At 48.7% G+C, this 27,334-nt stretch overlaps 1 long non-coding RNA gene across 1 annotated transcript; it reads left to right on the top strand.

Moving 5' to 3' along the window:
• Positions 1–1,072: 1,072 nt before the first annotated feature.
• Positions 1,073–23,738, top strand: LOC146190028 (uncharacterized). Its single transcript, XR_014707698.1, has 3 exons — positions 1,073–1,310; positions 13,140–13,314; positions 23,605–23,738. It is a non-coding gene; the product is annotated as an uncharacterized LOC146190028 (long non-coding RNA).
• Positions 23,739–27,334: the final 3,596 nt, after the last annotated feature.

The raw sequence follows: 27,334 nt of genomic DNA, 5'->3' as shown, positions 1-27,334 counted from the left end.
ACCTGCCGTGACTGGAGCTGCAAGAAAAAATGCAGATTTCTGTTGGAGCCTTTGTCCTATAAGCTTTTTGGATCCTCTGTTGATAGTCACGAGCTCTTTATGGTACGAGATGCCCTAACAAATTTACACCAAAGTTGTCCCAAAAGTTGTGTTCGATCCCTCATCCATCCCTCGACACTACTACTGCCCTGCAGCGCGTTCGATGAGTGATAAGCATCAAACGCATGAATTTTAAAGTCATAGCGGCACCTTTGAGCGTGCATTCTCACGATGTCACTTAGTTCTCTGCGCATCGAATGACGCCAGTCTCATGTATAGAGGCTGTTGATAAGATTGCGGCCGAGCATAAGGCACTCTCTAGCAGTCATAAACAAGCTCTGCCGCAACGTTTCCTGCAAGTTTCATAGAAACCGTCGCAAGGCCTTGGCTACAGCCTTTCCCCTCTGCGGTCCAGAATGCACATAAGCGGATTCCATGTTTCTTCTCAGGCATGAAGAAGTGAAGCGGCGCACGGGGTTGCTCCTTTTCTGCTCCGCCATCTTCCTCGTGGCTGCATTCCTGGCCATGTTTTTCATCTTTGTCAAAAGTGAGTACGGTCATGCATCGCGCTAACCTCACTTTTTGCACTTCGTCCAGTTACATGCACGAGTTTTGAACTGTGCATTACTACACTGCCTGTTTCTCTGGCGCTACAGCACTGAGCGTCAGAATTTGCCAAGTCATGCCGCTATGACATCGTGGAGCGTACAGAACAACTCCGGTGTCGTAGTTAAGGCAAAAGCTAACAGGCATGTGAGCACCTAACATCTTCACGTCCTAAATGTAGTCTCGATAAAACAATGTATTTTGCATTTTGTATTATACTGTCAGGGGAACCAGGCAAACAGCGTCCCTTCGTGCTGAGCCATGACCCCGGGCGTTAGTGATTGCCACCTGCACAAACCGATCGTAGGACATAACATCGGACGCGCGTCCTGCCTTGCTGCAATTCATCGCTGCAGCCCACTTTTGATACGCCGACAAGACTGTCCGCGCATCAATGTCACCATCTTTTGTTAGCAGGACCGTTTAAGTGTCACGTGCTCGCTTCCGATAATTCTTCACTTTTGACGCAGCCGATGGACCTATGCAGCCTGCTGAATCGACGACATCCTTTTACGCGGCAAGTAGCCACGACGTATCCGGTCCGCCGCCAGTCATCGAGACAGCGCAAGCAACGCAGGCAACGCAGGCAACGCAGGCAACCCAGACAGATCAAACTCCTGCGCCGACCGAGCCCACCACTCCCAGCGGACCTCCGCCTACGACCAGTGAGCCCTTAGCTAGACGAGGCAGACACAAGCGGGCACGCAGATACCCCTCTTTCTCAGTACTATTACTACTTGCATAGGACTAGAAACTTAGAGATTGCTCGATCCTTTCACAAGATCGTCATTCCAGTGCACTTGCAACCCTACAACTCATGCATTACTTCCTGTTTTGAGCGTTTTAGCAAGCGTTAATAGCTTACAAAGCACGTAACAAAAATCCAAAAACGCTTACAAGAAACCTCACTGACAATCGTCGTCGTCACGCGCAACGCCAGTCACGAACACAAAGTCGTGCTCTCCCCCCATTTTGTGATCGTGGGGGTTGCGTACAGCCCCTCACTATCATCATTGTGGTGTCGCCATTCCGCGTTCATATTGCATAGCACCAGTGATTGGTATTATGCCCCACCACACCACAATTGTAAACTTTCGAGGAATTTTATGCTGTTATCTGCTCTTATCTCTTTCCCTAGTTTTGCAACGGTCGCTGGAAGCCGGCACCGGTAAAAATCGCCTCCACCTTGTGAGCCCCCCCCCCCCCCCCCAGTACCTCTTCCCTAGCAGGATAAACAAGTCGCTAGGCCACCGCTGGGGTAACTTTATTATGCTCCAAATTTTTCCAAAAATATTCCAGCCAACCTTTTCACATTTGCAATTGTAGGTTCGTAACCGACCTGAATTATGTATTCTAATGCACGACTTCTGATACTTTTCACTTCTGATATAGCAGTATTTTCCGCTGTGGAGGTCACTGCTTGCATCTATTCATGCAGAACGGACTTACCAGTACTCTCCATTCTTGTGCACGGTGACCGAGGACGCGTCAGATTCATTCCGCTACCCTCCAGACGGGCTGTGCGAACTGATCTACTTCCAGCAGACATACCACTACAAACGGCACCACTTCATAGACTCCTTGACCTATCCTGTGCGCAAGTTTGCCGAGCACTCCAAGGCCTACACCAATAGGACGCGCTTCGGCATCGGGGTCTCACTGCTGTACGTACGGTTCTGCAAATCAGAATACATTTATAAGACTCCACCCCGAAGTTTCATGACCACAGGTTCCGAAAGGTGTTCGCACTTTGAGCACCCATTACGAATTCAAGTAATGTCGCTTCGTGGTGACCACACTGTGTATTAACAGAAAGCAGAATAACGAGACGCCGAAGCAATATTATTGCTCACTTTACATAGGCGCATTAAAAATTCTTGGAAGAAGATTAAGCCCCGCCAAAGCATGGGTCTTATCCGACACGCCTGATAAGCGCGATAGCATGCGTCGTTCGACACCCTTGGCGATTTCTGCTAGATCATCACAACGTCACTCTTTCTGCGCAACGAGCTGTACGCGTTAAGACGTAAAATTATCCCGCTTGTAAATCCACTAAAATTGAAACGCGAGAAAACATATATGGTTTGGCGTTGACACTGTCACGGGGTTTGGCAAAATGCTGAACGTCTTTAGTTGGTTGGTTTTGTTTGTGGCGAAAGGAAAGGTGTATTGCAGGTCGGTCTCCCCTTTCGGCGGACACCTGTTTAACAATTAACGGCATACAATTGAACGTGCATATCCCGGCGGTTCGAATGACTATCGCGAACTGGCCTCCAATTTGACTAGCGGGTGGATGCTAAGCGGGAAGCGAAGTGGTATGACACCACCTCGAACTTTGCGCAAAGTACGGTTGCGTCACAGCTTTGATACGAGGTCACGTGTCTATTTTTTTTTCCGACACGTTCGAAACGACGCGATTTTTTTTCAAGCCACGACGCCTTTTTGACAGAACCATCTGTATACGCTGTATCAGTGGTGGTGGTATCAACAAGGCGGCTTGGAACAAAAGAAAACATTACAAGCATTTGTAGTAATATTACGGAAAGTGAGAAGACATATTCAGTTAGTGTGAAACGTTGGTCGATAAAAAGTGGTTGCTGGGCTAGTTTGTGTAAGCGCCGTGAAAACCAGCGTGAAAGACGTGCACAAACCTTCAGGGTACAGAAAGATGCTCCGCCGTGGTGGTGCAGTGGTTAGGGCGCTCGACTACTGTGGCCACGATTGCGGGATCAAATTCCTGCCGCGGAGGCCGCTTTTCGTTGAAGGCGAAAAGCTAGGCACCCATGTGCTGTACGATGCCAGTGCACGTTAAAGAACCCCAGGTGGTCTAAAGTTTCCGAAGCCCACCACTACGGCGTCCCTCATAGCTTGTGTCGCTTTGGGACGTTAAATATCACAAAATAAAACAAACGAAGTCTAGTCTCAGCTAGTTTATGAAGGTGAAATTCGACTTTAATTTGGCATCGGATACTCACGCTCAGACTACCCAACGGGGAACCGCCATTTATCATGTGTACCAAAGAGAGACCATCACCTCTAGATATTGTATATCCGAACTTGAGACGGCCGCAAAACTATACTATTACAGACCATCGATCGGTCTTGATGTCTATAGAGCTTAATATTGAATAAACTTGGGATTTACACACATCTAAAACCCTGACAGTGTCTCAATTGATTAACCGGTGCAGCTTAACATATCGGATAACCAAGCTCAACCAAGCCAAGCCCTAACATTCTCTAGTACATCCTGGCCTAGCTGAACTAAGCCAATGCAAATTTTATTTTGATGTATTGTGACAGTCTATCACAACTACTCACTTCATCGAGTATTCCATAGGTCTCTGTTTATCCGTCTCGGACTAACGAGTCTTCGGGGCGTGTGAGTAACGAGCCCTTCTCTCAATATGTACACGGATTGGCTCAATTCCAGCCTTATCCAAATTCACTCATTATGTTCAAAGCAGTGGCATGCGTGCCAAAGAGATGGCTGGCAAAATACCTTATCAGCAGCTGTATAGCAATGAAACACAATGATGATGATGATACTCTTTATTTACTCCCAAAGAAGGGGAACCAGCCGAAAGACTAGTTGCACTGCTTAGAGAAGGTCAGCAGGGATCCCTTGGGACTCTGCGGCCTCCAAGCGGCCGTGTTACGCACGCGGGAAGCCGAGCATCTAAGATGCATATGACTTAGATGCACCTAAGCCACCGGCTCTTTCAGGCAATCCTACACATGTCGTTCGTCTGTGTGTACTCACCGCTGAACGACCTCTATGTTGCGTCACTTTTCCTGACACTTTTATCAAAACTGTCACGCAACCATGTGTAGTACAACGTTCTTTTTAGTAGCACAATATTTCTCGTTGCGTGTGACATGTGTGCTTGTCAAGTTAGAGGTTAGCTCGTCGCAGGGATTCGAACCAGCGTCATGTGTGCCTGCAACTGAATTTTTTCTAACCGAGGTTTCGGCAAATGGGGCTCTCAAATGTGGCGCCAAGTGTGAAATACGCGCATGCATGCACACTGAGTATACAATGTCGAACAGCAATACATCTTCACTCGGAACCCTTTATCCGTGGGACTATAATGTTTTCACGTTCATACACGTAAGCAGTCCTAATTGTTTGCGAATTTTTGTTTTCAATTCAATTACTTCTTTAACGCGATAACGTTAAGGGCTCCGTGTCGCAGAAAAGCCAGTATCGGTGCTGTGCTTGCAACGCTAAAATTAGAAGAAAGTAAAACAATAAACAAAGGGGTCAAGTGGATACAGCTAGCACAGAACCGGGTTAAGTGGAGAAATATGGGAGAGGCCTTCGCCCTGCAGTGGGTATAGTCAGGCTGATGATGATGATGATGATGATGATGATGATGATGATGATGATGAAAACAATAAACACTTCGCGGAAACCCGAGGGGTTGGCGCGTAAAACTCAGGTTTTACGCGCCAGAATATTACGCAACAAGCACGCAACATGGGTCAAAAAGCCACGCCACCTAAGTCTGTGTGCGCCATTAAAATTTGCGCATGTGTAGCAGCACTTCGATTTTATTGCGGAAGCAATACTACTCTAGGTTGCGAGCCTTCAGCGTGGCGCGGCCGCACCCACGTGACGCTGTGAGGTCACACCCCACGTGACACTAGGGTGAGAGCTGGGCACGTTGATACGGCTTGGTTAAAGCGGGGCTTTATATGTGGGCTGGCCGGAGCTGCCAACTTGGGTCTCTCGTTTAACATGGGACGGTTATGTCAGAATCAGCCTGCTAGTAGGACCCTGGCATTCACGTTACCCCTATAGGCCACAAAGGCCCGTTCATACGGGTTGGTTAAAGCGGGGCTTTATATGTGGGCCAAGGAAGAAGAAAAAGAGAAGAAAAACGCTCGGTCACCCATAGCTAATGCTTTCGCTCAATATTTGGTTCAGCAGCGTTGAACCCTTGTAATGTTTTTCAGAAGTCACTCAGGCACTGGGTCTTGCCTTGAAACCAACAATAGCACTACCAACGGATTCTCATATACTGCCTTGCTTTCCTCACATCAGTGTCTGCATGCCTGAATGCCATTTGGATCGCCAAATACCGTGCTGGCCCGATATCAAGGTCATGTCTAACGGTAGCCCACCATCATTTTCAGTTTGAAAAATTAATTCCGAATGCATCCCTGAGTAGGTCTTTTTTATACATTCGCCGTACAGTGTCCTAGAAGAAAAAAAAGCTTCCCAACAGTCATAGAAAACATGTTCGACAGTTTCCGGCTGGCGGCCTATGAAGCAATAATTTCCCCCAGGTACAAATAAAGCCCTTCATTTTAAGTAAGCGTTAACTTTTAGTGTATTGCTATGGAGCTTGAAAAAGGTCTGCTCGAATAAAGTGGACCTGATATGATTTATCTTATGGTCAACTAATGTTTAGATGCGTCATTAGAAAAAATCAAAACACGAAGTAATAGTTAGGTGAGTAGTAAAGAATATTTCCGCTTTGCTTACCTGCGATACGGCGCTCACTAGAAACTTTCTTCGATCGTACACGGCACTGTCGTCACAGCTTGCGCTAGCTGCCGCCCGATTCAAATCCTTATACATCAATCTCAAAGCACTGGGGTTTAAATAAGGGTTTAAATTGGGGGGTTAAGCGTCTTCAAAGCATTGGAATTTAAATGGTTTAAACGCTATCGCGTTTAATTGTTTTAAGGAAAGTTTTTATCGTTTCGGTTTCTGTTCTGTCTTGTTGAATTAATAGCTTTTTAACGGCCAAATACGCATACACGCGCTCCTACTAAGCTGCAGGCCTATGTCAACGCAAATTCGCGTACAATCAAAGTTCACATAATGTACTATCGGGGACAAAAGTCTGTTGACCACGCAACTGGCAAGCAAAGCACATATTTTTATATCGGCCAGAGTAGCCTCGGACCATGTTTGTCGATGTGAAAGTTGGACTTTAGTTAGAAAGTCTAACACCTCAGGAGCGAAGAAACAAGACCGCTGTTGATTGACATCGGAACAAGACTGCCTGCAGAGGCTATAGTGCCTAGAATAGTATATTCTAGGCACTATATTCTAGGCACTGTACAGAGGCTGCACGATCCACGGCCAGGAGCTGTCTTTATTTTCTCCGACGGGCGGCGCGCAATATTCGGGTTCCCGGCTCCACCCAAGAGGGCGCTACAGGGCCCCCGCCTAGATTGGAAGTCGAAACGGACGGAGGGCCGGCGATGCGAGACTGGCCAGTGCTTCATCAATGTTGTGAGCTGGCTTAAGACGGTATAGGTTGACGGCCTCTGCTCGACCGTTCTGTCGGAGGGTAGCGGTTTTCGGAGTCGATGAAAAATGCGGAAAGGTCCGTCGTAGGCCGGTGTTAGTGGAGCTCGGACAGCACCGAGGCGCACAAACATGTGGATCGAAGTGGCCAGGTCAGGGTGCACAAAAATGGTATGGTGGCGGGACTGACGCTGAGTAGGCTGGAGGTCTTTAACGCGGTCCAAGAGGCGTTGAAGGAACTCTTGGCGCTGGGGTGGGAGCTGCTGTGATGTAAAGAAGTCTCCTGGAAGACGCAGAGCACTACCATACACCAGCTCTGCAGCTGAGCACTGTAAGTCTTCTCGGATGACGACCCGTAGACCAAGGAGCACAAGGGGCAAGGGGTCGACCCAGGTGCCACGATTGAGGCGAGCAGCTAGGGCGGCCTTCAATTGGTGGTGAAGGCGTTCCATCACGATGTGGGCACACGGGTGATCTGCAGTGGTAGGGCAATGCTTGGCGCCGAGAATATGATTAAGCGAAGCAAACAAGGAGGACTCAAAGTGGCGGCCACGGTCGGTTGTCGTGGTGCCAGGACAACCAAATCGAGATACCCACTCAAAGATGAAGGGGCAGAAAACAGTCTCCGCAGTGATGTCAGAGATGGGGACCACATCCGGCCAGCGAGTGAAGCGGTTGACCATGGTTAGGATATAACGGTAGCCCCAATACACGGCAGCCCCAATAGCGCCCACGATGTTGAGATGTACATGATCGAAACGACGGCCAGGTAGGAGGAAGGCTGGGAAGGCATCTTAGTATGACGACAGACCTTTGTCGTCTGGCAGGGTAGACACAGGCATGTCCAAGTGAACACACCAGCGTTTATTCCGAGCCAAAGAGCGCTGGGTGAGAAGTCGCTGAGTAGCCCGAATGCCTGGATAGCATACATCATGTAGAGAATGAAAGATGGGGCGACGTAGCAAAGCCGGGACAAAAGGGCGGGGAAGATCTGCTGAAACATCGCACCATTAGGGCTCAGGCGAGCAGGGATGGGGCACAAGCCGTAGTCGGAGAACGGGGGTTATCTGGAAAAGCGGTGAGTTCACGGTCATTCTGCTGGGCGGAAGAGAATGCGGCCCAGTTGACGGCGGGCGATGAAGTGTCTGCCGCGGCAATACGAGAGATGGTATCAGCGGCAGTATTGGTGGCACCTTGCACATAGCGAATGTCGGTAGTAAACTCCGAGATATAAGCGAGTTGGCGGAAATCGCGTGAGATGTACTTCGAGGCGTTGGTGCGGGATACATACGCCAGATGCTTATGATCGGTCAGCACGGGAAGCTGGCATACTTCTATAAAATGCCGAAAGAGCTGTATCGCGGAGTAGATGGCCAGGAGCTCTCGGCCAAAGATGCTGTAGCGGGTCTCAGCAGGAAGTAGCTTCCGAGAGTGAAAAGACAATGGTCTCCACTCGGAGTTAATGCACTGCTGAAAGATGGCTCCGACGGCCACGCTGGAGGCATCCACCATCAATCTCATAGGGGCGTTGCTGCGCGGATGAACCAGAAGCACGGCGTTCGCGACTGCTTCTTTTGCGGCAGTAAAGGCGGCCCGGGCCTCTGATAACCAAGAAATGGCGGAGGACGGGCCAGCGGTTGACCGGAGGAGATCAGTGAGCGGGCGAAGCAGCTCTGAACAGTGTGGGAAGAAGCGCCTGGAAAAATTTACTAGCCCAAGGAATTGCCGTAAATGACGCAGTGTTGCAGGCTGGAGATAATTCTTGATGGCCTGGACAGTGAACGCGAGAGGGCGTATACCCTCCGAGGATATATGATGACCCAAGAACTCGAGCTCAAATCACAAAAAAACCCACTTGGAGGCGTTCACAACCAGGCAGTACTACTGCAGACGCTTGAACAGAGCACGTAGGTGTTTCTCATGATCTTCAGGCGTACAGCTGGCGATGAGGACATCATACAGTTACGCGAAGATAGGCAGCGGGCCCCGTGTGACCTCAGCCATGAACCGCTGAAAGGTGTGAGTCGAATTGCATAGTCCAAAAGACATCCGCATATACTCACACAAACTAAAGGGCGTCATAATGTTGGTCTTATGTATATCGGCGGGTTCGATGGGAATTTGGTGATACGCCTTCACCAGGCCGACTGTTAAAAATGATGCAGCCGGCGAGGTGCGACGTAAAGTCCTGGATGTGGGGCAGCAGATAGCTGTAGTGGACAGTCTTGACACTCAATGCCCGGTAGTCGCTACACGGACGTCAGTCACCGGGATCCCGCTTGAGCACTAGATTCAACGGAGCCACCCACGTGCTGGACGACGGGCGTATAATGTCGAGCTGCAGCATGTAGTCTAACTTACGCGTAGCGATAGCGAGACGGTCTCCAAACAAGCTGGCTGATCGAGCAGCTGTGAGTGGACCCCGGGTGACGATGTGGTGTCTCACTATATGTTTCGGTGTCTGAGTGGGGTTGCATGGCTTGGTCAGCTCCGGGATATCCGCCAGCACGTTTTCAAACTTGGAGGAAGGTATCAGCATGGGAGTACCCATCGAAAAGTGCGGCGAAGCCCGAAGTCGGGGGTGAGAGATCTTAGTCCGTACGTGGCTATACACGAAGCGTTGGCAGCACGGAGCGACTGCCCTGATGACTTGGAACGATCAGCCTTAGTCGGTGGAACCACGCTGAATTCCGCGCCCGTGTCTATAAGGAACCGGGTGCCGGATAATGTCAGTTACCATAAACAGGCGGCTGGGACGACTGACGGGACCACACGCCGCCGTTAGTGATCCCGGCGGGCGTTTCCCGACCACGAACAGGGCGGTGTACACTTCGTGGCCAGGTGTCAAAAATGCCGGTGGTACCAGCAGAGAGAGGCAGAAGGCTGGGACTCTGAGTTTAACGTGTGTGCGAAAGAGCGCGATGATCGAGACGAGGCGACCGAGTCTCCTGGGGTAGGCTGCGGGGTGCGGCGACTGACGCAGCAATATAATCGAAACGGGCCTCCAGGAGCGACATCACCGGGTCCGTAGGCGGCAAAACAGCAGTGGCGGATGGCGAGGTCGCCTCATGAATGTTATCGGCAAGCTCAGCCAGGCGGTCGAAGGTGACGTCAGTGGCCGCCGCAAGGGCGAGGCTGATGGGGTGGGGAAGGCATTGGAGGAAAAGCTGTCGAAGGAACGCTCAGTGGTTGCAGGTCGCTCTCACCGAGAAGCTTGTGCATCCGTCGCAAAAGTTGGGAGGGCGGCGATCGCCAAGGTCTTCCTCGATAAGTAGCTTCTGGAGGCGGGAGCGCTCCGACGGCATAACCCTCCAGCACCTTGGTTTTCAGAAGCTGATATGGTGTATCACCCATGGGGGCGGAGAGAACGTCGGAGAGCTCGCCAGTAACGTTGGGAGGAAGGCTACAGGATACATAGTAGTATCGCGTCGTCTCCGAGCTGATGCGGGCTAGGCAAAATTGCGCCTCGATCTGGTGGAACCAAACTTGCTGGTTCTGGGTCCAGAAAGGTGGGAAACGAACCTGTTGTGACGAGACGTCCTGCGGACGTGAGTCCTGTTCCGTGGATGCTACGGGAACGGTCATTTCTTATCCTAAGTCACCAGATGAAAGCCTAACGCCTCAGGAGCGAAGGAACAAGATCGCTGTTGATTGACACCAGCAAAAGACTGCCTGCAGAGGCTGCACGAGCCACGACCAGGCACCGTCTTAATTTGCTTTGCCGGGCGGCACGTGATATCCGAGTCCCCAGCGCTACCCAAGAAGGCGCTTCTTTTATGTGTGCTAAAGAAATAAGGTGATTATTATTTGCATTGCTCTTCTAGTCCAAAATCGCCAGACGTGCGGTCCATAGGCTTTTCTCCCCACTAGTACGCCATGAAAACAAGCGTATTTGCTAAACCGTACCGAAACCAGCGGGAATAGTGGTGGTTAAAACATTTATTAATCATTAAATGGTTACAGAGAGATGATTGTGCTAGAGCCTTATTGGCCTCCTCCCCTCACAATACTAGGTGGAGCCCCGATTCCGAGGCCCCACTGGCAAGCAAAGCCGCCCGCATCTGTTGAACCAAGTCCTTTTGAACCTTGAGGTCTTGACATTCGAGCAGGGCCGCCTTCCTAGTTGGATTGGGGCGGGAGGAATCGATGGGCTTGATTGGGACGCCCAGACCACGTGGAAAGTGTAAGCCATCTCCCTCAGTATTGGCACGCACCACCAAAAGATGTGCTGAAATGTTTAAGCACTGCCGGCCATAGTACAAGCTCATATTGTTACTGATGGCCTTGATATGGCCAGTTCACCCAGTCCGCCTTATCTAGCACAACGGGAAATACAGTACCGCCCAGTTAACTGAGCACACTTCAGCGTCGTCGTCTCTCATCACAATTCCTCAGTCCTTCACCACATGATCCCCCCCCCCCCCTCTTTGGAAGCACAATCTCGGTGCTTGTTAAGGCGGGAGCGAAAAAGGCGTCATGTATGGCTTGAGACGGTTCACGTGGACGATCTCAGATGGTGGTGCGGGTGGCGAAGAGTTGGGTACCAAGGGTTCGATCTCGTATGTAACATCTGTGACATTGCGGACGACACGGGTAGGTCATTTGTACCGCGGCGAGAGCTTTTCACTTAGGCCTACACGAAGGGACAGGAGCCACAGCAAAATAAGAGAGCCAGGTGCATATTGAACATCAAGATGGTGGCTGTCATAACATCTTTTGTGAGCTTCCTGAGGAGCAGAAAGTCGGCTGAGGGAAATTTAACGGGCGGTGCCAGCTTGGACAATTATGCCTTGGGTGTAACTGCTAACGGCTTCGGGAACAAGAAAGACCGTGTCGAAGGGTATCACTGAATCTCACCGAAAAAGAAAGTAGAAAGGGGAATATCAAGCATTTTTATGACGGGTGGAGTTATATGCGAAGGTCACAAAAGGTAGACTCACATCCCAATCGCGATGATCATCTCAGACGTACATAGAGAGCATCTCCGTGAGCGTGCAGTTGAAGTATTCCGCCAGATCGTTAGTCTGGGGATGGTAAGCTGTATTGTATTTATGACGGATATAGCAATAATGAAGGATTTTTTTTAGCACTCTTGCCAGAAAACGGGGATCACGGTCGGTTACCATCAGAGTGGCATCCCACATATTATTCGCGTTAGCGAACTTATACAGGTCGAGTCAGTCGTCTACGTTTGTCGTCAGTGGAACACAATGGGCCAGGGTCGAGGAGCTAGACCATGACGACGGCTTGTGGGGCCATTGAAAAGGAGGTGGCAGCTGTGGGGTCGGCGGCACTAGAAATATTGATGGGTCCAATGTGGCGATCGCTGCGGGGGTACAGCGTGGGGTACAGGCATCAAATTTCAGCCCCTTCATATGGCTAGTTAGCCCAGTTCGCCTTATCTAGCACAGCGGGAAATACAGTAGCGCCCAGTTAACTGCACACAATTCAGTGTCGTCGTCTCCCAGCACAATTCCTCAAATCTTCGTCACAATGTCGTGAAAAATCTGGAAGTGAAATTTACGTTAATAATCCCGTATTTGTATTTTACTATTCCGGAGCAGGATCCGGAAAATTTATGGGCACTATATGATACCGCGGACTGAGGTGATGTATCCCGGCTCCGTAGTGTTCCTCGCGTTGCCACAGGAAGTTTTTCTCGGGTAAAGAGGGGGGTGGGGAGGTTTGACGACTCCATAACTGTCCACAGAACATTGAGATCGCGCAGTGTTTTCCAACAGACCAGCTGTATTCAGCACGTTAGTGAGTCTGCTCCAGAAGGAGCCGAGCTTCAACTATCCAGCCTGCATAAGTAAAAAGAGGAAGTAGGGAGAGGTGCGGCGAAAGCGCTAGAAGGGAGGCAGGAAAGGAAAGTACGGCGATGGTACGAGAGATTGGCGTCACACTCTGTTTTTGGCTGCTGTTGCATAAAAGCAGACAAGGAGATCAAACTGAACATTCCACGCTTAGCCCAAGCAGAGGCGAACTTCCCGGGCTTTACTGTGATGCGTTATCCGTATGCGATCGCCTGAGTGAAATACTTCATCTTCGAAACTCAAATTTCGCATTGCCGAACACTGTAATCGTCTTGTGAATGGTTTACAGGTTTTGTGCCTTTTATTCCGATTACTTTTCCCGCATACGGCACTATTATCCAAGTTTTAGGGCCTTGATGATAATAAAGGTAACTACATTATTCACTTATACTAATCGTCTCCACTGTATGCAGCAACATCACCATAGCGCAAGCCGAGTTCGACAACAAGACCACTGGTTTGCGATTCCGTGACAGGCTGAACTACTTCGCCGACCACAAGTGCAACAGCTACGCCGTATTGGACATGGAATGCATGTCCTTTTGCGGTGGTCAAAACTACATCTTAAACGTCTTTCTTCTCATGAAGGTAAGCCTCTTTCTTGCTTAAGTTCTCACGTTCCAGGTTCAGCATTTGTCAATGCGCCGTGGTTCCACTTCTGCTGCAACAACTGTCGCGAACTAATCGATGTTCCTTGTTTACCACGGCTGTCGGTGACGCATGCAGCAGTTGTGAACTTGATGATGGTGATAGTGATTTGGCGTCAGCATTCATGGCCAACTGTGACGTCATGATGACGTAACATCCGGCGATGAGTGCTTGCGAAAATCAAGGAAAACTCATTCCGATGCGGCAGTGGTTGGCTCGCTCGACTTCTGTGCTCAGGTACGTGAGGTCGAATCCCGGCCGCGGCGGCCGCTTTCCGATGGAGGCGTCAAGCAAGGCGCCCGTGTGCTGTGCGATGTCAGTGCGCATTAAAGAACCCCAGGCGGTCGAAATTTCCGGTGTCCTCCATTACGGCGTCTCATAGAGTTCCTTACACTAACTAGAGGGAAAGCTGAGGGCGCTGCACTTCAGCCACCATGGGCGCGCTAAGAATCATGGGCCGGTGTGCTATTTGTTGCGGGACAGTCGGTTTTTCTCGAGTACGTGGAGTGGCGTTACTGCGATGTTTCTTTTTCGTCATCATCATCATTTGAAGGTGCGTACATAGACCGCGAAAGCCATAGTAGCGAAGGCGCAAAAGCAGACGTCGCCAATAAATGGTTTCTGTTTCCCGAAATGCCACTGAAAACTTCCTTAAGTGATTGCACAACCATAAATATTTTCATAACGTTTTTTTTTATTTCAAAGTTTGCCTATTAAGTGCGAAATTTTGGTATTTGTGCTGCTCAAAACTAAGCCAATAGGAGGAAGAGCCATCGCTTATATTGGATAAATCTCACACTGGCATTCTGTTTCTCTCTCTTTTTGTAATTTTTAGTCACAATATTCAATCTTAGGACATTATTTACGGTAGACCAACGTTTATCTTTGCATTAGTTTTGGCCAAAAGTTGTAGTTCTGCACTCGGTAGCTCTCCGGCCCATGATGCTTTGAGCGCCCATGGTGGCTGAACTGGCTGTCTGGTAACTCCATGTAAACGCCCATAGACGGCAGCACAGCTTTCCCTCTAGATAAGAGTAAGAAACTCTATGCGGCGTCTCCGATAGCCTGAACCACTTTGGGACGTTAAACCCTACAAACAATCCAAACCAAAAGCAAGGCAATATCGTGTCGTGTGTACAATCAGTGCATGTAAAAGAACCCCAGATGGTAGAAATTTCCGGAGCCCTCTACTACAGCGTTTCTCATAGCCTGAGTTGCTTTAAGATGTTAAACCACATAAACCAAAATAAACCAATGATCGTTTCTTATTATGCAAGTTTTGATGTACATTTTGATTCAAATTTCATATTGTCTTTTATTGTACCTGTAGAGATTATACCCAAGGCCGTGAACTACAATAATAGGCGTCATCGCATGTTCTGCCACGCGCGTGTGGTACGAAAGTAGCAAAACGAAGCGAACGTCAGGTTACGTTTTGAAGCATCAATGAACTGTTTTAGTACGTAAATCAGTTTTAAAAGGCTGCAGTGTGGAATCTGACGAAAGTATTCAAACCACTAGCTCACCTGCCACGTCTGATAAGATGCTAACGCCACACGACGTCAGAAGGTTAGAAATATGGGGAATAAGGAACAACTACTTTCGATCGCTGTTGCTAGTTTTTAAGCATAAAAGGCTTTCAGCGCCTGTTTTCGGCGTAGCGGGATGAAAACACAGCGTCTCACTGGAGGAATGAACGAACCTAAACAGTCATTGTACTTAACATCCTGGTGCCTGAATGACGAGCTGCCTCATGGTGAAGCACATGCATTAACAAGCGTAGTCTTAGCCCCGTGGCGGGCGAGGTCAGCGCACAGCGCTAAGTAGTGGTGGTGAAAATATTGTAATGTAAATGTTTAGGAGGTTGTAACGGTGGATGGAATCCTCAGTCCAGAACCCCATTGGTGTAGGCTGCTGTCCGTGCTCTTTCGACGAGCTCCGAGCTGGCCAGAGCTGCCTGTCACCCCTCCTGCGTTGGCTGTTATTAATAGTTACAGCCTGATTTCGTTGGCAGGCCCACACCATATGATGCAGGTCCGCCTTCTCCCCGCAGAGTTTGCATTGTGAGTCAGATGAACTATTTTCACCAGTCAAGACGACAAGCAGTAGCGGAAGCTATATAGACAGACTATGCCGCCACCTCACCCGGGGCTTACCCGGAAGGAGGCAGTGTTATACAGACAGTTACAGACGGGGTCCCTGCTCACCCCGGTGCTAGCTAAGCACATGTGTCCGAGTGTGCACGCGAGCGACATGTGTAGGCTGTGCGCGAAGGAGAGAGCCACCGCGGCTCACATCCTTTGGGACTGTAGCGTAAATCCGCGCGAAGCCAGCGAGAAGACGACGATCCCGCCGCAGCTAGAGGCTGCAACGAGGAGCTGTGATCAAGAGACACAACTCAAGGCCGTCCAGCAGGTCTCGGCAGCTCTAGAGAGGCAGCGACCGAGCGAAACCGAGGAGAGGGGGGGCAGCACCCCCAAGAAGGGGGCGGCGGCCCTCTCGAACCCGCGGAAGTAGCGAGGGACGTAACAAGACCTCAAGGAGCACTACGCACGAGACTGACGTAGTGGCCGCGTCGCGGTAAAAGCTTGTCCTCCCTGCTTGGAGGGAGCCTAACCGATTCTGCAGGCATTTTAAATAAAAGTTGTTCTCTCTCTCTCTCTCAGATGAACTATTGCGTTTAGGCTTCGTGGGTTCTTGAAAAAACTTGTCTGTAGCTTGCAGAGGTGTAGCTCCTCTCATTTGCTCAGTGTCTTTGCCGGTGGAGGGTAGACCCGGTGAGATAATCTTACGTGCTGAAGTATTTCAGTGTAAGTTAGTAATGGGGTAGGAGATTCCAGGAGATCCGTACTGGGTGTCCCAGGGAGAAATGCTTGGGCTGAGGCATATGCACTGTCTCTCCCTGGGATGCCTTGGTGACCTGGTGCCAATATTAAGGGTGTATTGGTAGCCACGGGTGTGACTATCTTGCAGGCTTTTAGCTGCTAGCGGTGCAATCCTGCCCCTGAGGTAATTGCAATATGATGTCTGGAATCTGTAAGAATGTATTCTGAGGTAGTGTGTGTTGTAGCTATGGCATTGCAGCTAGGGCAATCGCCCCTTATTCTGCAGCCAGTCCGTCTTGGCTGGGTAATATTAGTCCGTTCACTGTTTGCTTTTGGTGCACTACCGCGACGACCGTCACTCCCTGCTCGGGAGTCGCAGCATCGACATAGAACACGCCCTCGCGCCCGCCTTAGGGCCTTTTTATAGCTTCCGCTAGTGCTTGTCGTCTTGACTGGTGAAAATCGGGGTGCATATTCCTCGGCTATCGGATTGCCTTGAATTGCCCTGTCCATGAGGCTGGGATGTAGCTTTTAGGGTCTAGCTGTCGGGACCAATTGATGTTCAAATCGTTCAAGGCTTGTCGGCCAGTCCGAGTTGTGGAGAGCCGTACCACCTGCGCCGTGAGATGTGCCTCTATCAGCTCGTCTATCGTGTTGTGGACGCCCAGTCGTAAAAGCCGGTGCGTCGAAGAGGGAGGCCCAGGCTCTTCTTGTAGGCTGTTCCGATTATGACGTCGAGGTTCTTGATGTCAAGCTTCTTGAGGCGGAAGTAGTGTGCTGCATAGACGATGCCGCTTATGACGAAATCATGCACCAATCAGAAAGCATCTTCTCGCATCCCTGATTTCCGCGTCATTATCCTGGCGATCATTCTGCAGACGTACTCGCTCACGAGGCGGATATGGTGAGGCGGTTGTTGTTGCCCTTGTTATTTATGTACAGACCCAGTATCTTGAGGGCCTGAACCTTGATGGATGAGCTAACGTGGACGTCGATGGTGGCCTGAGTTTTGGGCTGGCGGAAGACTAGCAGTTCACATTTTTCGGGAGAGCAGGTTAGTCCACACGTTAATAAAAAGACTGGTGCATTTAACACGGACACAGACATAGAAGAAGACAGGAAGAGCGCTAAACATCAACTGAGGATTCACTTACAAAAAAGGTACATAAAAGCACATCTGTGACGCATGCACACACTAGGTCAGAACAATACAAGCAAAAGCTAATCAAAATATGGCAAACTGTTCGTTAGGTACACTACCTCTTTACTTGGCAAGGTGATTGAAGGCGCGCTGACACACTTATCACCTTCCCTGCTAATGTGATAGGCCTCACATATCTCACGGTCTAACCTTGTGCCTAACACAAGCACACATGTGGCATCAAACGCACCCGCAACGTTTACAATGGTTGCGAAATCGCACGGCGAGTGCGCATGCGCAGAACCCAAGCGGGCCTTGGATTTTTTGGGTCAGCGGACGCCGGTCACCCTATCTCGACGAAATAGCGTGGACCCTATCGCCGGATAGGGTCGGGGAAAATGGCGCCGTCCCGCCAAGCGGCTCGCCTCGGCACACATTCGTCGTCACCGCTCCATGGTGTCACGCGTTCAAGGCAAACGAAAGGCCAACGAAGCTTGTGCTATGCCTCATGATGCCCGCACCACCAAATTTAAGCGATAAAACGCCCCATATTTTCTGATTGCTTCCGGATTTACCGAGCTGCTAGGCTTATCGAGCTCGCCTCGTTTGGTGTCCATGGGGACCAGGCATCGGAAAGCGCGGAAGGTTCAAATGAGGTTTCCCGGTTCAGCCTGGATTCGTTAAGATTGGCCGATTTTGTCTTGTCTGAAGAAAAGAGTTTATATAACTGGTATTTTAAAGATAGCTTTGTACAATGACATCAGTTTCTGTTTAATAAAATAGCATTTAAGGTTTTTATATATTTATATGCTTTTCACGGTTTACTGTCTGGGCGCTGCAATCTACAAACGCAAGACCCGCTCCGCTGCGTCGGAAAAACCCTATTCTAAAACTCGTCGGTCGGCTCGAACGTTGCGCCGTGGCACGATATTTTCTTGGGGGCCCCAAGCCTTGGGTTCCATTTCTCGCTTAGCACGGACATAGCAGCACCGGTGTTAACAAGGGGAAGTGTTATGATGCCTTCCACGCAAACGCTTATCAAATTCGTCGGCGAAAACTGGTGCTTAGATCGTTCGACGAAAATGCAGTTTTTGCCTCCGGAACTGCGTTCACTAGTTTTCCTGCAGCGAAGTCGAACGATGGTGCATGGGAGGCATTAAGCGGCGACGCGGAGATAGAGCGGCGACGAACACACGAGCGGTATTTCGAGGCGCGGAATTCGAGGGTTGGGTGAACTGCTGAGGAGGATCCTGATCGCAGGCTCGATGGTCGGCTTCATCAAAAGAGGACACGACGCGGCTGCGGCAGTGAATAATCACATGTACAGCGATGCCACAGGCGTAGCAAATCGGCAAGGTTATTCAGTGTTCGCCGTTTTGGCCGCGGCCGAACAGCTGGAGCGGGGATGAGTCGAGGGGAGCTTGTAAAGGAGCAAACACGGGCGGCGGCTGTCGGACTATCTCGGCGTAAGTAGCGGTGCAGCACGGGCAGCGCTGCAAGGGAGGCGCTGCAACGGGAGGCGGGGGACAAACTCACGGCATGGCCTCGGAAACTTGCTCCCGGATCACATGTTGAAGTGTCGGTGGAATATTTGATGGCGGGCTCGGAATATAGGGAAACAGCGACACCTGCCGACGACCTCCTCACGGACAAACGGCTTGATCTGGACCAGTAGATGACTGCTGGCGTCCGTCGTCAAGTCGACGGCGGTAATAGTCTCAGCCTGTGCTGATGGCAACCGAAAGAAGACTCGTCCTCGACGTAGTTTGTCTGGCACAGGTTGTTAATCTCGTTGACGGAGGTAGAGCTCTTGGCAGCAAGCATGTGAAAAGCGTGGTCCTCAATGCCCTTGAGCACAAGCTTGGTGCGATCAGCCTCTGTCATGGATACACTGACGCGCTTGCACACATCAAGGACATCTCTGTAGCTGCAGATGACCAAGCTGCTGGGCGCGAGAGAAACGACGCTGCTCAGTGCGAAGTCTGTGCAGGACCGGACGTCCGAAGATGTCAAAAAAGGCAGTCTTGAAAGTGTACCATGTGGCGAAGTCCGATTCGTAGTTTTTGAACCAGGGGTTGGTAACGTCAGTCAAGTTGAATAAGACATTCGTAATCCTCATGCTGTCATCCCACCGACTGTGAGCGCTCACTCGGTCGTAGAAGGACAACCAGTCCTCCACAACGTGGTCGTCCATGTCACTGAAAATGGATGGATCCTCTTGGCGAAGCGCACCAGGGCAGATTGCGGGTGGCGATGAAGAAACGGCTGGTTTGCTGTCTTCGGATGACATGGTGGCAGCAAGAGTTCTACTGCGCAGCTCCAGGATTATACCTCGCACACTCCACCAAGAATGTAACGAGCTTTATTGTAGGACGAACTCATTAACAAGAGAATCGCTTGGAGATCCAGGCTCGTCCAGCTGAAGCTCGCGTCTTGTGCCTACGTGCTGGCGCCTTGTCATCTACCTTCAATATTTTGGAAACTACGCACAAGCTCTGTGCCGAACCATTCGTGCAGCCGACGCGGATGCGGCACCTGGTGGCAGCTGACCTCTCCCCTCATAATCCGCAGTCATATGCCTCTTGGACGCAGGGACGTCCACATCATCGTCCACTCCTCGACTACATTGTATCAGCCAACCTTTTTTCATTTATTTGACCACACCCTTCATCCTTCATACCATTCTTTTTATGCCCTGAGGCAATAAACATCGCGAAAAAACCATTCGTGCCAGTTAGTCTACCTTAGAGAGATCTGACACTCGGATCGAGCCTGAAAACCTGCGGGAGGAGATTGTCTGTTACGTTTGGCCTTTTCTGATCCTCTTGGGCTTGTGACACTATAGAAGATCCATAACTTTGCGATCGTAGTCTGCGGTCAAAGACATCGGTCGCTTTACCTTTGTCCCCTGGAGGAATTAAGATGTCTCAGCCGACAGCTGTAGACTCTTGCCACATGGTGTTCACGGCGGCGAGATCGCTGCAACAACAAGCCGCTCACTTGCAGCTGAACTGCTTCTCGTGAATGAAGGTCCACATGCTCGATTCCCTCCTTCATAGTTGCAACAAGGTGCTGAAAAGGCGTTCATGTTCACGGTCACCTTAATATTGTGACCTATAGCCAGGACAGTGGCCTCGCAAAGGGTCCATTATTTGCCTTGAAGGTAGACTATTGACAAAAGCGGTAAAAATGTACTTTTGACTTTGTTTCTTTTCTTTTTTTCAATGAAGTGTTGCTGCGTCTGTGGGTCTCATGCTTTTCTGTCTGCTCACAGCGGTTATAAAGCTCTGTGGAGGAGGCTGACACAAAGACCGCAGAAATTCGAACCTTTAGCTGACGGCGAAGAAAGAAGGCGTCGGGGTATTTCTTTGCCGAATTGCTAAAGAGCACATGAACGAACGCCAAAGGGTCGGCATGTAAAAAGGAAAGAGTCGCACTTGCCGTCCTTGAGCAGGCTACGAGAAGCTGCTATATTTCATCGAGGTTCCCACTACGAAACTTTGGTAGCAGTGCGGACCTAGACTATACATAACAAATTTGCCTGTGATAAGGCAGTTAACTTCACTAGGAGCCGATGTCGCACTGGCGATGATGATCAGCCATAAGCGATAAAACCGCTGCTTATTTGTCTCGGCGTTCTGTACTAGCCACTATTTAAAAATATTGCTTGATAGAGCATGCGTTTTAAGTGTCGTCAACAGCAGCATTGTGAAAAGTAATTCGAAATTTGATGTGAGGAAATGAAAGGTTCCGTAAATGTAACCTCTCAGTGGACACTTCAACCGCCCCGTGGGGAAGGGTGGGAGTTTAGAAACACGAAATAGATTCAGTTTAGAAACACGAAATAATGTTCACGCACCAACAAGCCCAAAAAGCCACCCTTTTGGACGAAATAGATGTTTTGGCAGAGTGCTCCTGAACTATTTAGACCCCCTAGAAATCTTCAACGTACACTGACATCGCACAACGCATCGCCGCTATTTCAGGCCAAAGCTTTATTATTCATTATCGTCGACAATTGACCGTTCCTCAGTTCAGTTCAGTTCAGGCGTTCAGTCGTGTCCGACTCTTCGTGACCCTATGGACCATGTCACGCCACGCTTTCCGGTCTCTCACTATCTTCTTAACATCACATAACTTCATCTGCAGTGCCTCGAGGATGCCATCTAACCATCGCGTTCGCTGCCTACCCCTTCTCCGGCGACCCTCAACCTTTCCCAACATCAAATCTTTCTCCAGCGACTCCTCTCTTCTCATCAGATGACCAAAGTAGCTGAGCTTTAACTTTAGAATTTGACCGTTCCTGTTGTCGCTTAAAATGTGGCCACGAAAACCTCAGATTAATCAAGCAGGACTGTGATGTTTTTTTTAACAAAAGGACAAAGCGCTAACGACACATTCACAAGAGAGAGGACACGGACAAGCGCTGTGATGTCATTACCTCGGATGCCAATCAGCAAAGCGGAAGAAAAAAAAATCGATAGCTCAAGGGTGGACAACGCTGGATTAAGAGGGGTTTGTGATGGGTAACGTTCGACTAACAGCGGATTAATTTTCATTTCATTTTCATTACATTTATTAATACTGTCAGCCCCAACTGGGGACATTGACATGAGTGGAAAGTAAAGCTTAAAGTAGTGATTGCTAAAGTTCAGAGTGCAAGATAAGGGTTTAATAAGTACGGGTATAGAGCTGATAATAATGCTTAGCCTCTAAATACACATATGCACCAAAATAAAATCTCACATCAAAAACCAAGGCAAGCAAAGAACACAGTAATACAGTATCTAAATGTAGCATATGAAAAACAAGACTACGAAAACGCAACTTTTTCAAAATGCTGCAGGAATTCAGTGAGAGATGTAGATGAAACAGCAGTGTCTGGAAGAGAGTTTAATCTTCGCAGCTTCGCAGGAAATAACTGAAAACAATCATGACATATGGTCGGTTATGGGATAAACTTACAATGCCGATGCCTTGGTGTTTCAATGGTTTTGATCTGAAATTAATCTGATTTGTCTATTTTAAAACAATTTTTGATAATGAGGAAAAGGATTTCCAGGCTTTCAAACCTGTTTCTGCCATACTGGAATTCTTTACCTCCAGAAATTAAAGCATCGCATACTATCCACTCATTCCATTTCTGCATGAAACAATATTTAATAAAAATGTTACATAGTTTATTTTTTCCAACCGTCATAGTTCACTTTTGAATGTGCTATTTTGTCTGTTCTATGCACTGAAATTGATGATCTGTATATTTATCTTCTTTATCCCCATTGGTGTATATTCTAAACGTTGTTTTGTAGGTTTTACTTTATACTAATTACTTGTTGCACTGCTTCCCTTTTTTTTACATTTTTTTCTACCTCACTTGCTTTGTTCTGGGAGGTCCCCCCGAGTCTTGTACTACGGGACCCCCTTCTGTACAACTCTTACTGTATCCATTTTTTGAATGTATGTATGAAATAACCTTGAAACTATATGAACTATATAAGTGTCACTATAGTTAAGCTCGATTACAGAGTTCTGTTGAGGAATGGCTGAAGCGGTATTTATTCTAGATAAATCCTCTATATCCTCTGTATCCTCTCATGTTTGAGTTTGATTGCAGGGTGAGAATCCCACGCTATTTTGGCATATTCAATTATTGGTTTAACCAGTTTCTTGTATTCGAGTCACTTTACATGAGGAGTTGCATTGTGTACAATGCGTCTCAGGAACCATAGTGACGTTAAAGGTGTGGAAAGAACACTTTCGTTGTGGGTATGCCATCGTCGTCTGGTGTAAATGTTACGCCTAAATACTTATATTGATGGACTCGTTCTAAATCGTACCCGTTAATTTAATAATGGATTAAAGGCGCATATCATTGGATTCAGGAGAATTAGGCTAGATCATGATGTATTGCGGTATAGCAACAGTATTTCGTCGGCATAAGGTTGATTCGTGTGGGTTGTGCTGGAGCAATAAGGGATTTTCGGGGATTGTGGTGGAAAAAGATCGAATATATCGGATTAACACGCTGTATAATACATTACGGTGGATTATGATGTATTACACTAGATGGCTACACGCTAAGTGTGACGTCTTCATACACTCAACATGGGCGTTTGTTAAAACCAGTGATCTCACGAGCCACAAGCAGCGGGTCAACCCGATGGCTATGAGTATTTCCAAAAACGTCGTTCATAACTAGCGCCGATAACCACAACTGATAACTCCGGGGCAATTTCTTTCAACGGAATGTGTTTTCTCGCGCAGTCTTTCTCCGAATACCACGAGTCGCAGGGGCATACGCCGGGAATCAACCTGATGGCCACCATAGCCTCCAACGCCACCCTAGCCATACCACTCGATGACAGCTTACGTTACATAAATTTGTTTAGGTAAGCGGCCTTCATTCTTTCAATAGTCGTACAGTAGTCATCACTGAGCCCTCGAAAGGCGTGCTCTGGACAGCGCTAGTGGAGTTTACTGATAAAATCTGGTTTCCGATATAGATAGCCTTCACCTCCACATGCGTGGCCACACTGACGACGCTGGACTCACCTTTATTGCCGCGCCGACCCGCAGCCACGATCACGAACGATTTTCGATGAAAACGCTACCAAAGATTGCGAAACCAAAAGCTGAGATAGCGCGCCTCTACGCGCTGTGCCGATTTACTGCACTCCAGAGCACCGAATAGCGGATGATGCCTTGTTTACTGCAGTGCATTATCATTGTGCCGCGCGTTCAGTTTCTGCACTAAAGTTGGGAATTCGTCACTCTCCTAGTGTGCGGCGGAACAAAAGGGTTTGAGGCCCCGCCGGGGTGGTGCAGTGGTAAGACACCCGACTACTGTCCGGAATACCCGGACTCGAACCCGACCTCGGCGGCTGCGTTTCTATGGAGGCGAAACGAAGAGGCATCCGTGTGATGTGCGATATCAGCGCACGTTAAAGATCCCCAGGGGGTCGAAATTACTCCGTAGCCCTCCACTACGACTCCTCTTTCTCTCTTTCCACTTTAACTCCCACCTTCCTCCCTTCCCTTACGGCGGGCGCTGTTCAGGTGTCCACAGACACACGTGTGACAGATACTGCGCCTTTCCCTTCCTGTGAACCAATTATTATTATTATTATTATTATTATTATTATTATTATTATTATTATTATTATTATTATTATTATTATTATTATTATTATTATTATTATTATTATTATTATTATTATTATTATTATTATTATTATTAAAAGGGTTTGAGATATCGGATGACTGATCACCATGCTCGACATGCGCGTTTGGGGATGACACATTTCAGAACGTAAAGTTGCTTTGTAAGAGGATGCACGACCTGTCAATACGATGGGACAGGGAAAAGGAAAGGTTAAAACATCCCCTAAACAATTTCTTCCGGGTAATAACTAATACATCATGCTACCTTCGAACAAAACTTTTTATTTTTTGCTAATAAATGATCGCGGTCGAAAGTTAACGCCAGAGGCCCGAAGAATGATACTATGATCGCACATTGATCAGAAAATACGTGTTGTGCGCAAGAGTTTCGAAATGAAAAAAAAGTGCGGCTCATCCCGCTCCGGTTCGGTAGTATTCAGCGTTTTCACCGGGTGTCGTTCGCGACTGCGCCAGCGTACCTGTACGGCAGTAGAGGCAAAGGCAGCTTCTTCAGTGTACGCGCGCATGCTGAGGTGCAGGCTATATCTACTAAGCTTTCCCTGTAGACGTCGCCAGTGCTGCCTGAAACATGCATGCAGGGAACCCTACAGATAGCTGCGCTGATGACGTTACATGCCATGGCACTCCGTGACTCGTCTTGCAGCCTTATTGGGCCTCACGATGATCGTCGGACTGCAAGATGTGCAGTCTTCGTCAAAGGTTTTCGGACCGTCATGACTACCGCGGAAGCGGTCCCGATGATAAAAAAGACGAAATAAAAATCACGGGAGACAGCTGAGCTCTGCCTTCAAGTTTACGATGTGATAGCGTTAAAGACTCCCGCTCGTTCATACTCTATAAAGGTTCGCTTAAACCATGGAGGAAAAAACAACTTAGGAGAGGCCCTTCCCAATGCATTGGAGAAAGTGTGGCGGAAGTGACGTCAAAATTTAGGGTTAGCCAAGTCGGGCCATTAGCAACGGCGACGCTGTTGCTATGAAAACTCGGGCCACTAGCAACAGCGTTGCTAAGGGCCCTAGGCTTGCCCTAGGTACTTGAGCGTCGCGGAGAAAGGGTAAAAGAGGAAGAGAGACGTTGCAGCGTCCGGTCGCGGCGCAGCCGCGCCGGCTTCAAAAAAATGACGTCAGGGCTTCTCCTAAGCTTTCCTTCCTCCATGGCTTAAACCAAGCTGTAAGAAGGTCCTTGCATGGCCTAAGGAGTAGCGTGGCTGACGGCGTACGAGACCCCTTTGTTTCCTTTCTCCTCTTCCCACTTCAAATGTGCCGACTACCACCTGCCAGAGCCAAGCTGGAGATTTTTCGCTCGCAACGGCGACAACGTTGACGCCGGGTTTTCTGCAGAATGGGGCCTCTGACGCTATCGTGTTAAGTGTATTCATTGCTCCAGGTGTTCGTTCTGAATACTGCTTGCTTGTCATCCAGACTATAGGCTGCTTTGTGAGCGCAAATCAAATGTCTACGGTGAAGCCGCTCTGCCTTTAGCCTCGAAGCTTCATGCAGCGCACAGAACATAGGAAAATGCCAAGTTAACACGTTTGGTCAATAACATTTCCCTCTGCTCTCATTCACTGTTACTTCTCTGTTGGCGTATACCTGCATTTGGTAAAGAATGAGTTGGTATGTAGTTCACAAGAATTAACCGCTTCATCAGGGATTCAAAGACAGGAAGCTCGACGAAACGTTACGCAAGTCTATCAGTATGAAGGAAGCCTAATGTGTGAAATTTATATTTTGAGAAGTCTGCGTCATCTCAATCGAAACATTAACCATTATTTCTGTTACAACAAAACTTCTATGCGGTTTTTGACAGTGAACCCGTTGATTGTGACATCAATTTCTGTAGTAACTTCAGAATTGTCTGTAGTTGCAGCAGAAAAATACTTTAGAAGATCGGGATTTACTTAACTCTCCGTCATATTCTCTGGCGGGTGCAAATATATTTGTTGCTTATTCTCTCAGCCAAAGCCAATGCGTATTTTGTAGCCATAAATTTATATTTTGATTTTGAATGACTCGGGATCAAATGCCGCCCATGATGGCCGCTTTTCAATCCAAGCGAAAAATAAAGCGCCCTTATCCTGTGTGATGTCAGTGCACGTTAAAAAACCTCAGATGGCCGAAATTTCCGAAGCCCTCCACAATAGCATCGATCATAGAATCATAGTGAATTTGTTTATAGGTGCAGCATCTGTCAAACATTTTTGTTCCGCCGTGATGGTGCAGGGGTTCGGGCGCTCGCCCAAGGATGCGGGATCGAATACTGCGGCGGCCGCTTTTCTATGGGGGCGAAAAGCAGATGTCCATGTGCTGTGCGATGTCAGTGAACGTAAAGAACCCCAGGTAGTCGAAATTTCCGGAATATTCCACTACGGCATCGCTCGTAGCCTGAGTCGCTTTGGAAAGTTAAACCCCACAAACTAAATCTGTCACGCTTTCTCCGTAGACACCCGAACCGCGCCATAAGACAAGGGATGAATGTGGGAGTGAAATAGGAAAAAAAGGTGTCGTAGTTGGAGCGCTTTGGAGTAATTTGGAGCAATTGGAGTAATTTGGAGGGCTTTGGAGTAATTTCGACCATCTGGGTATCTTCAATGTGCATTGACATCGCAGAGCACACGGACGCCTCTCTGTTCTGCCTTCATCGAAACACAGGCGTCGGGGTCTGGTTCGAACCCCGGTACTACGTTGTCCAGCGTACTCAGTTGTCCAGCGTCTTAACCATTGAGCCACCGTGGCGAAACAACGCGTCACTCATAGCGGGAATCGTTTTGAGACATTAAGTACTATAATCCTAAGCCTTACGTTCGTTATTA

The sequence above is a fragment of the Amblyomma maculatum genome, chromosome 5 (assembly GCF_055883805.1).
Source record: "Amblyomma maculatum isolate TAMU_Amacu chromosome 5, ASM5588380v1, whole genome shotgun sequence".
Classification (NCBI taxonomy): Eukaryota; Metazoa; Arthropoda; class Arachnida; order Ixodida; family Ixodidae; genus Amblyomma; species Amblyomma maculatum.
Note: the sequence above shows the minus strand (reverse complement) of the source record. Positions and strands in the feature narration are given on the sequence as shown.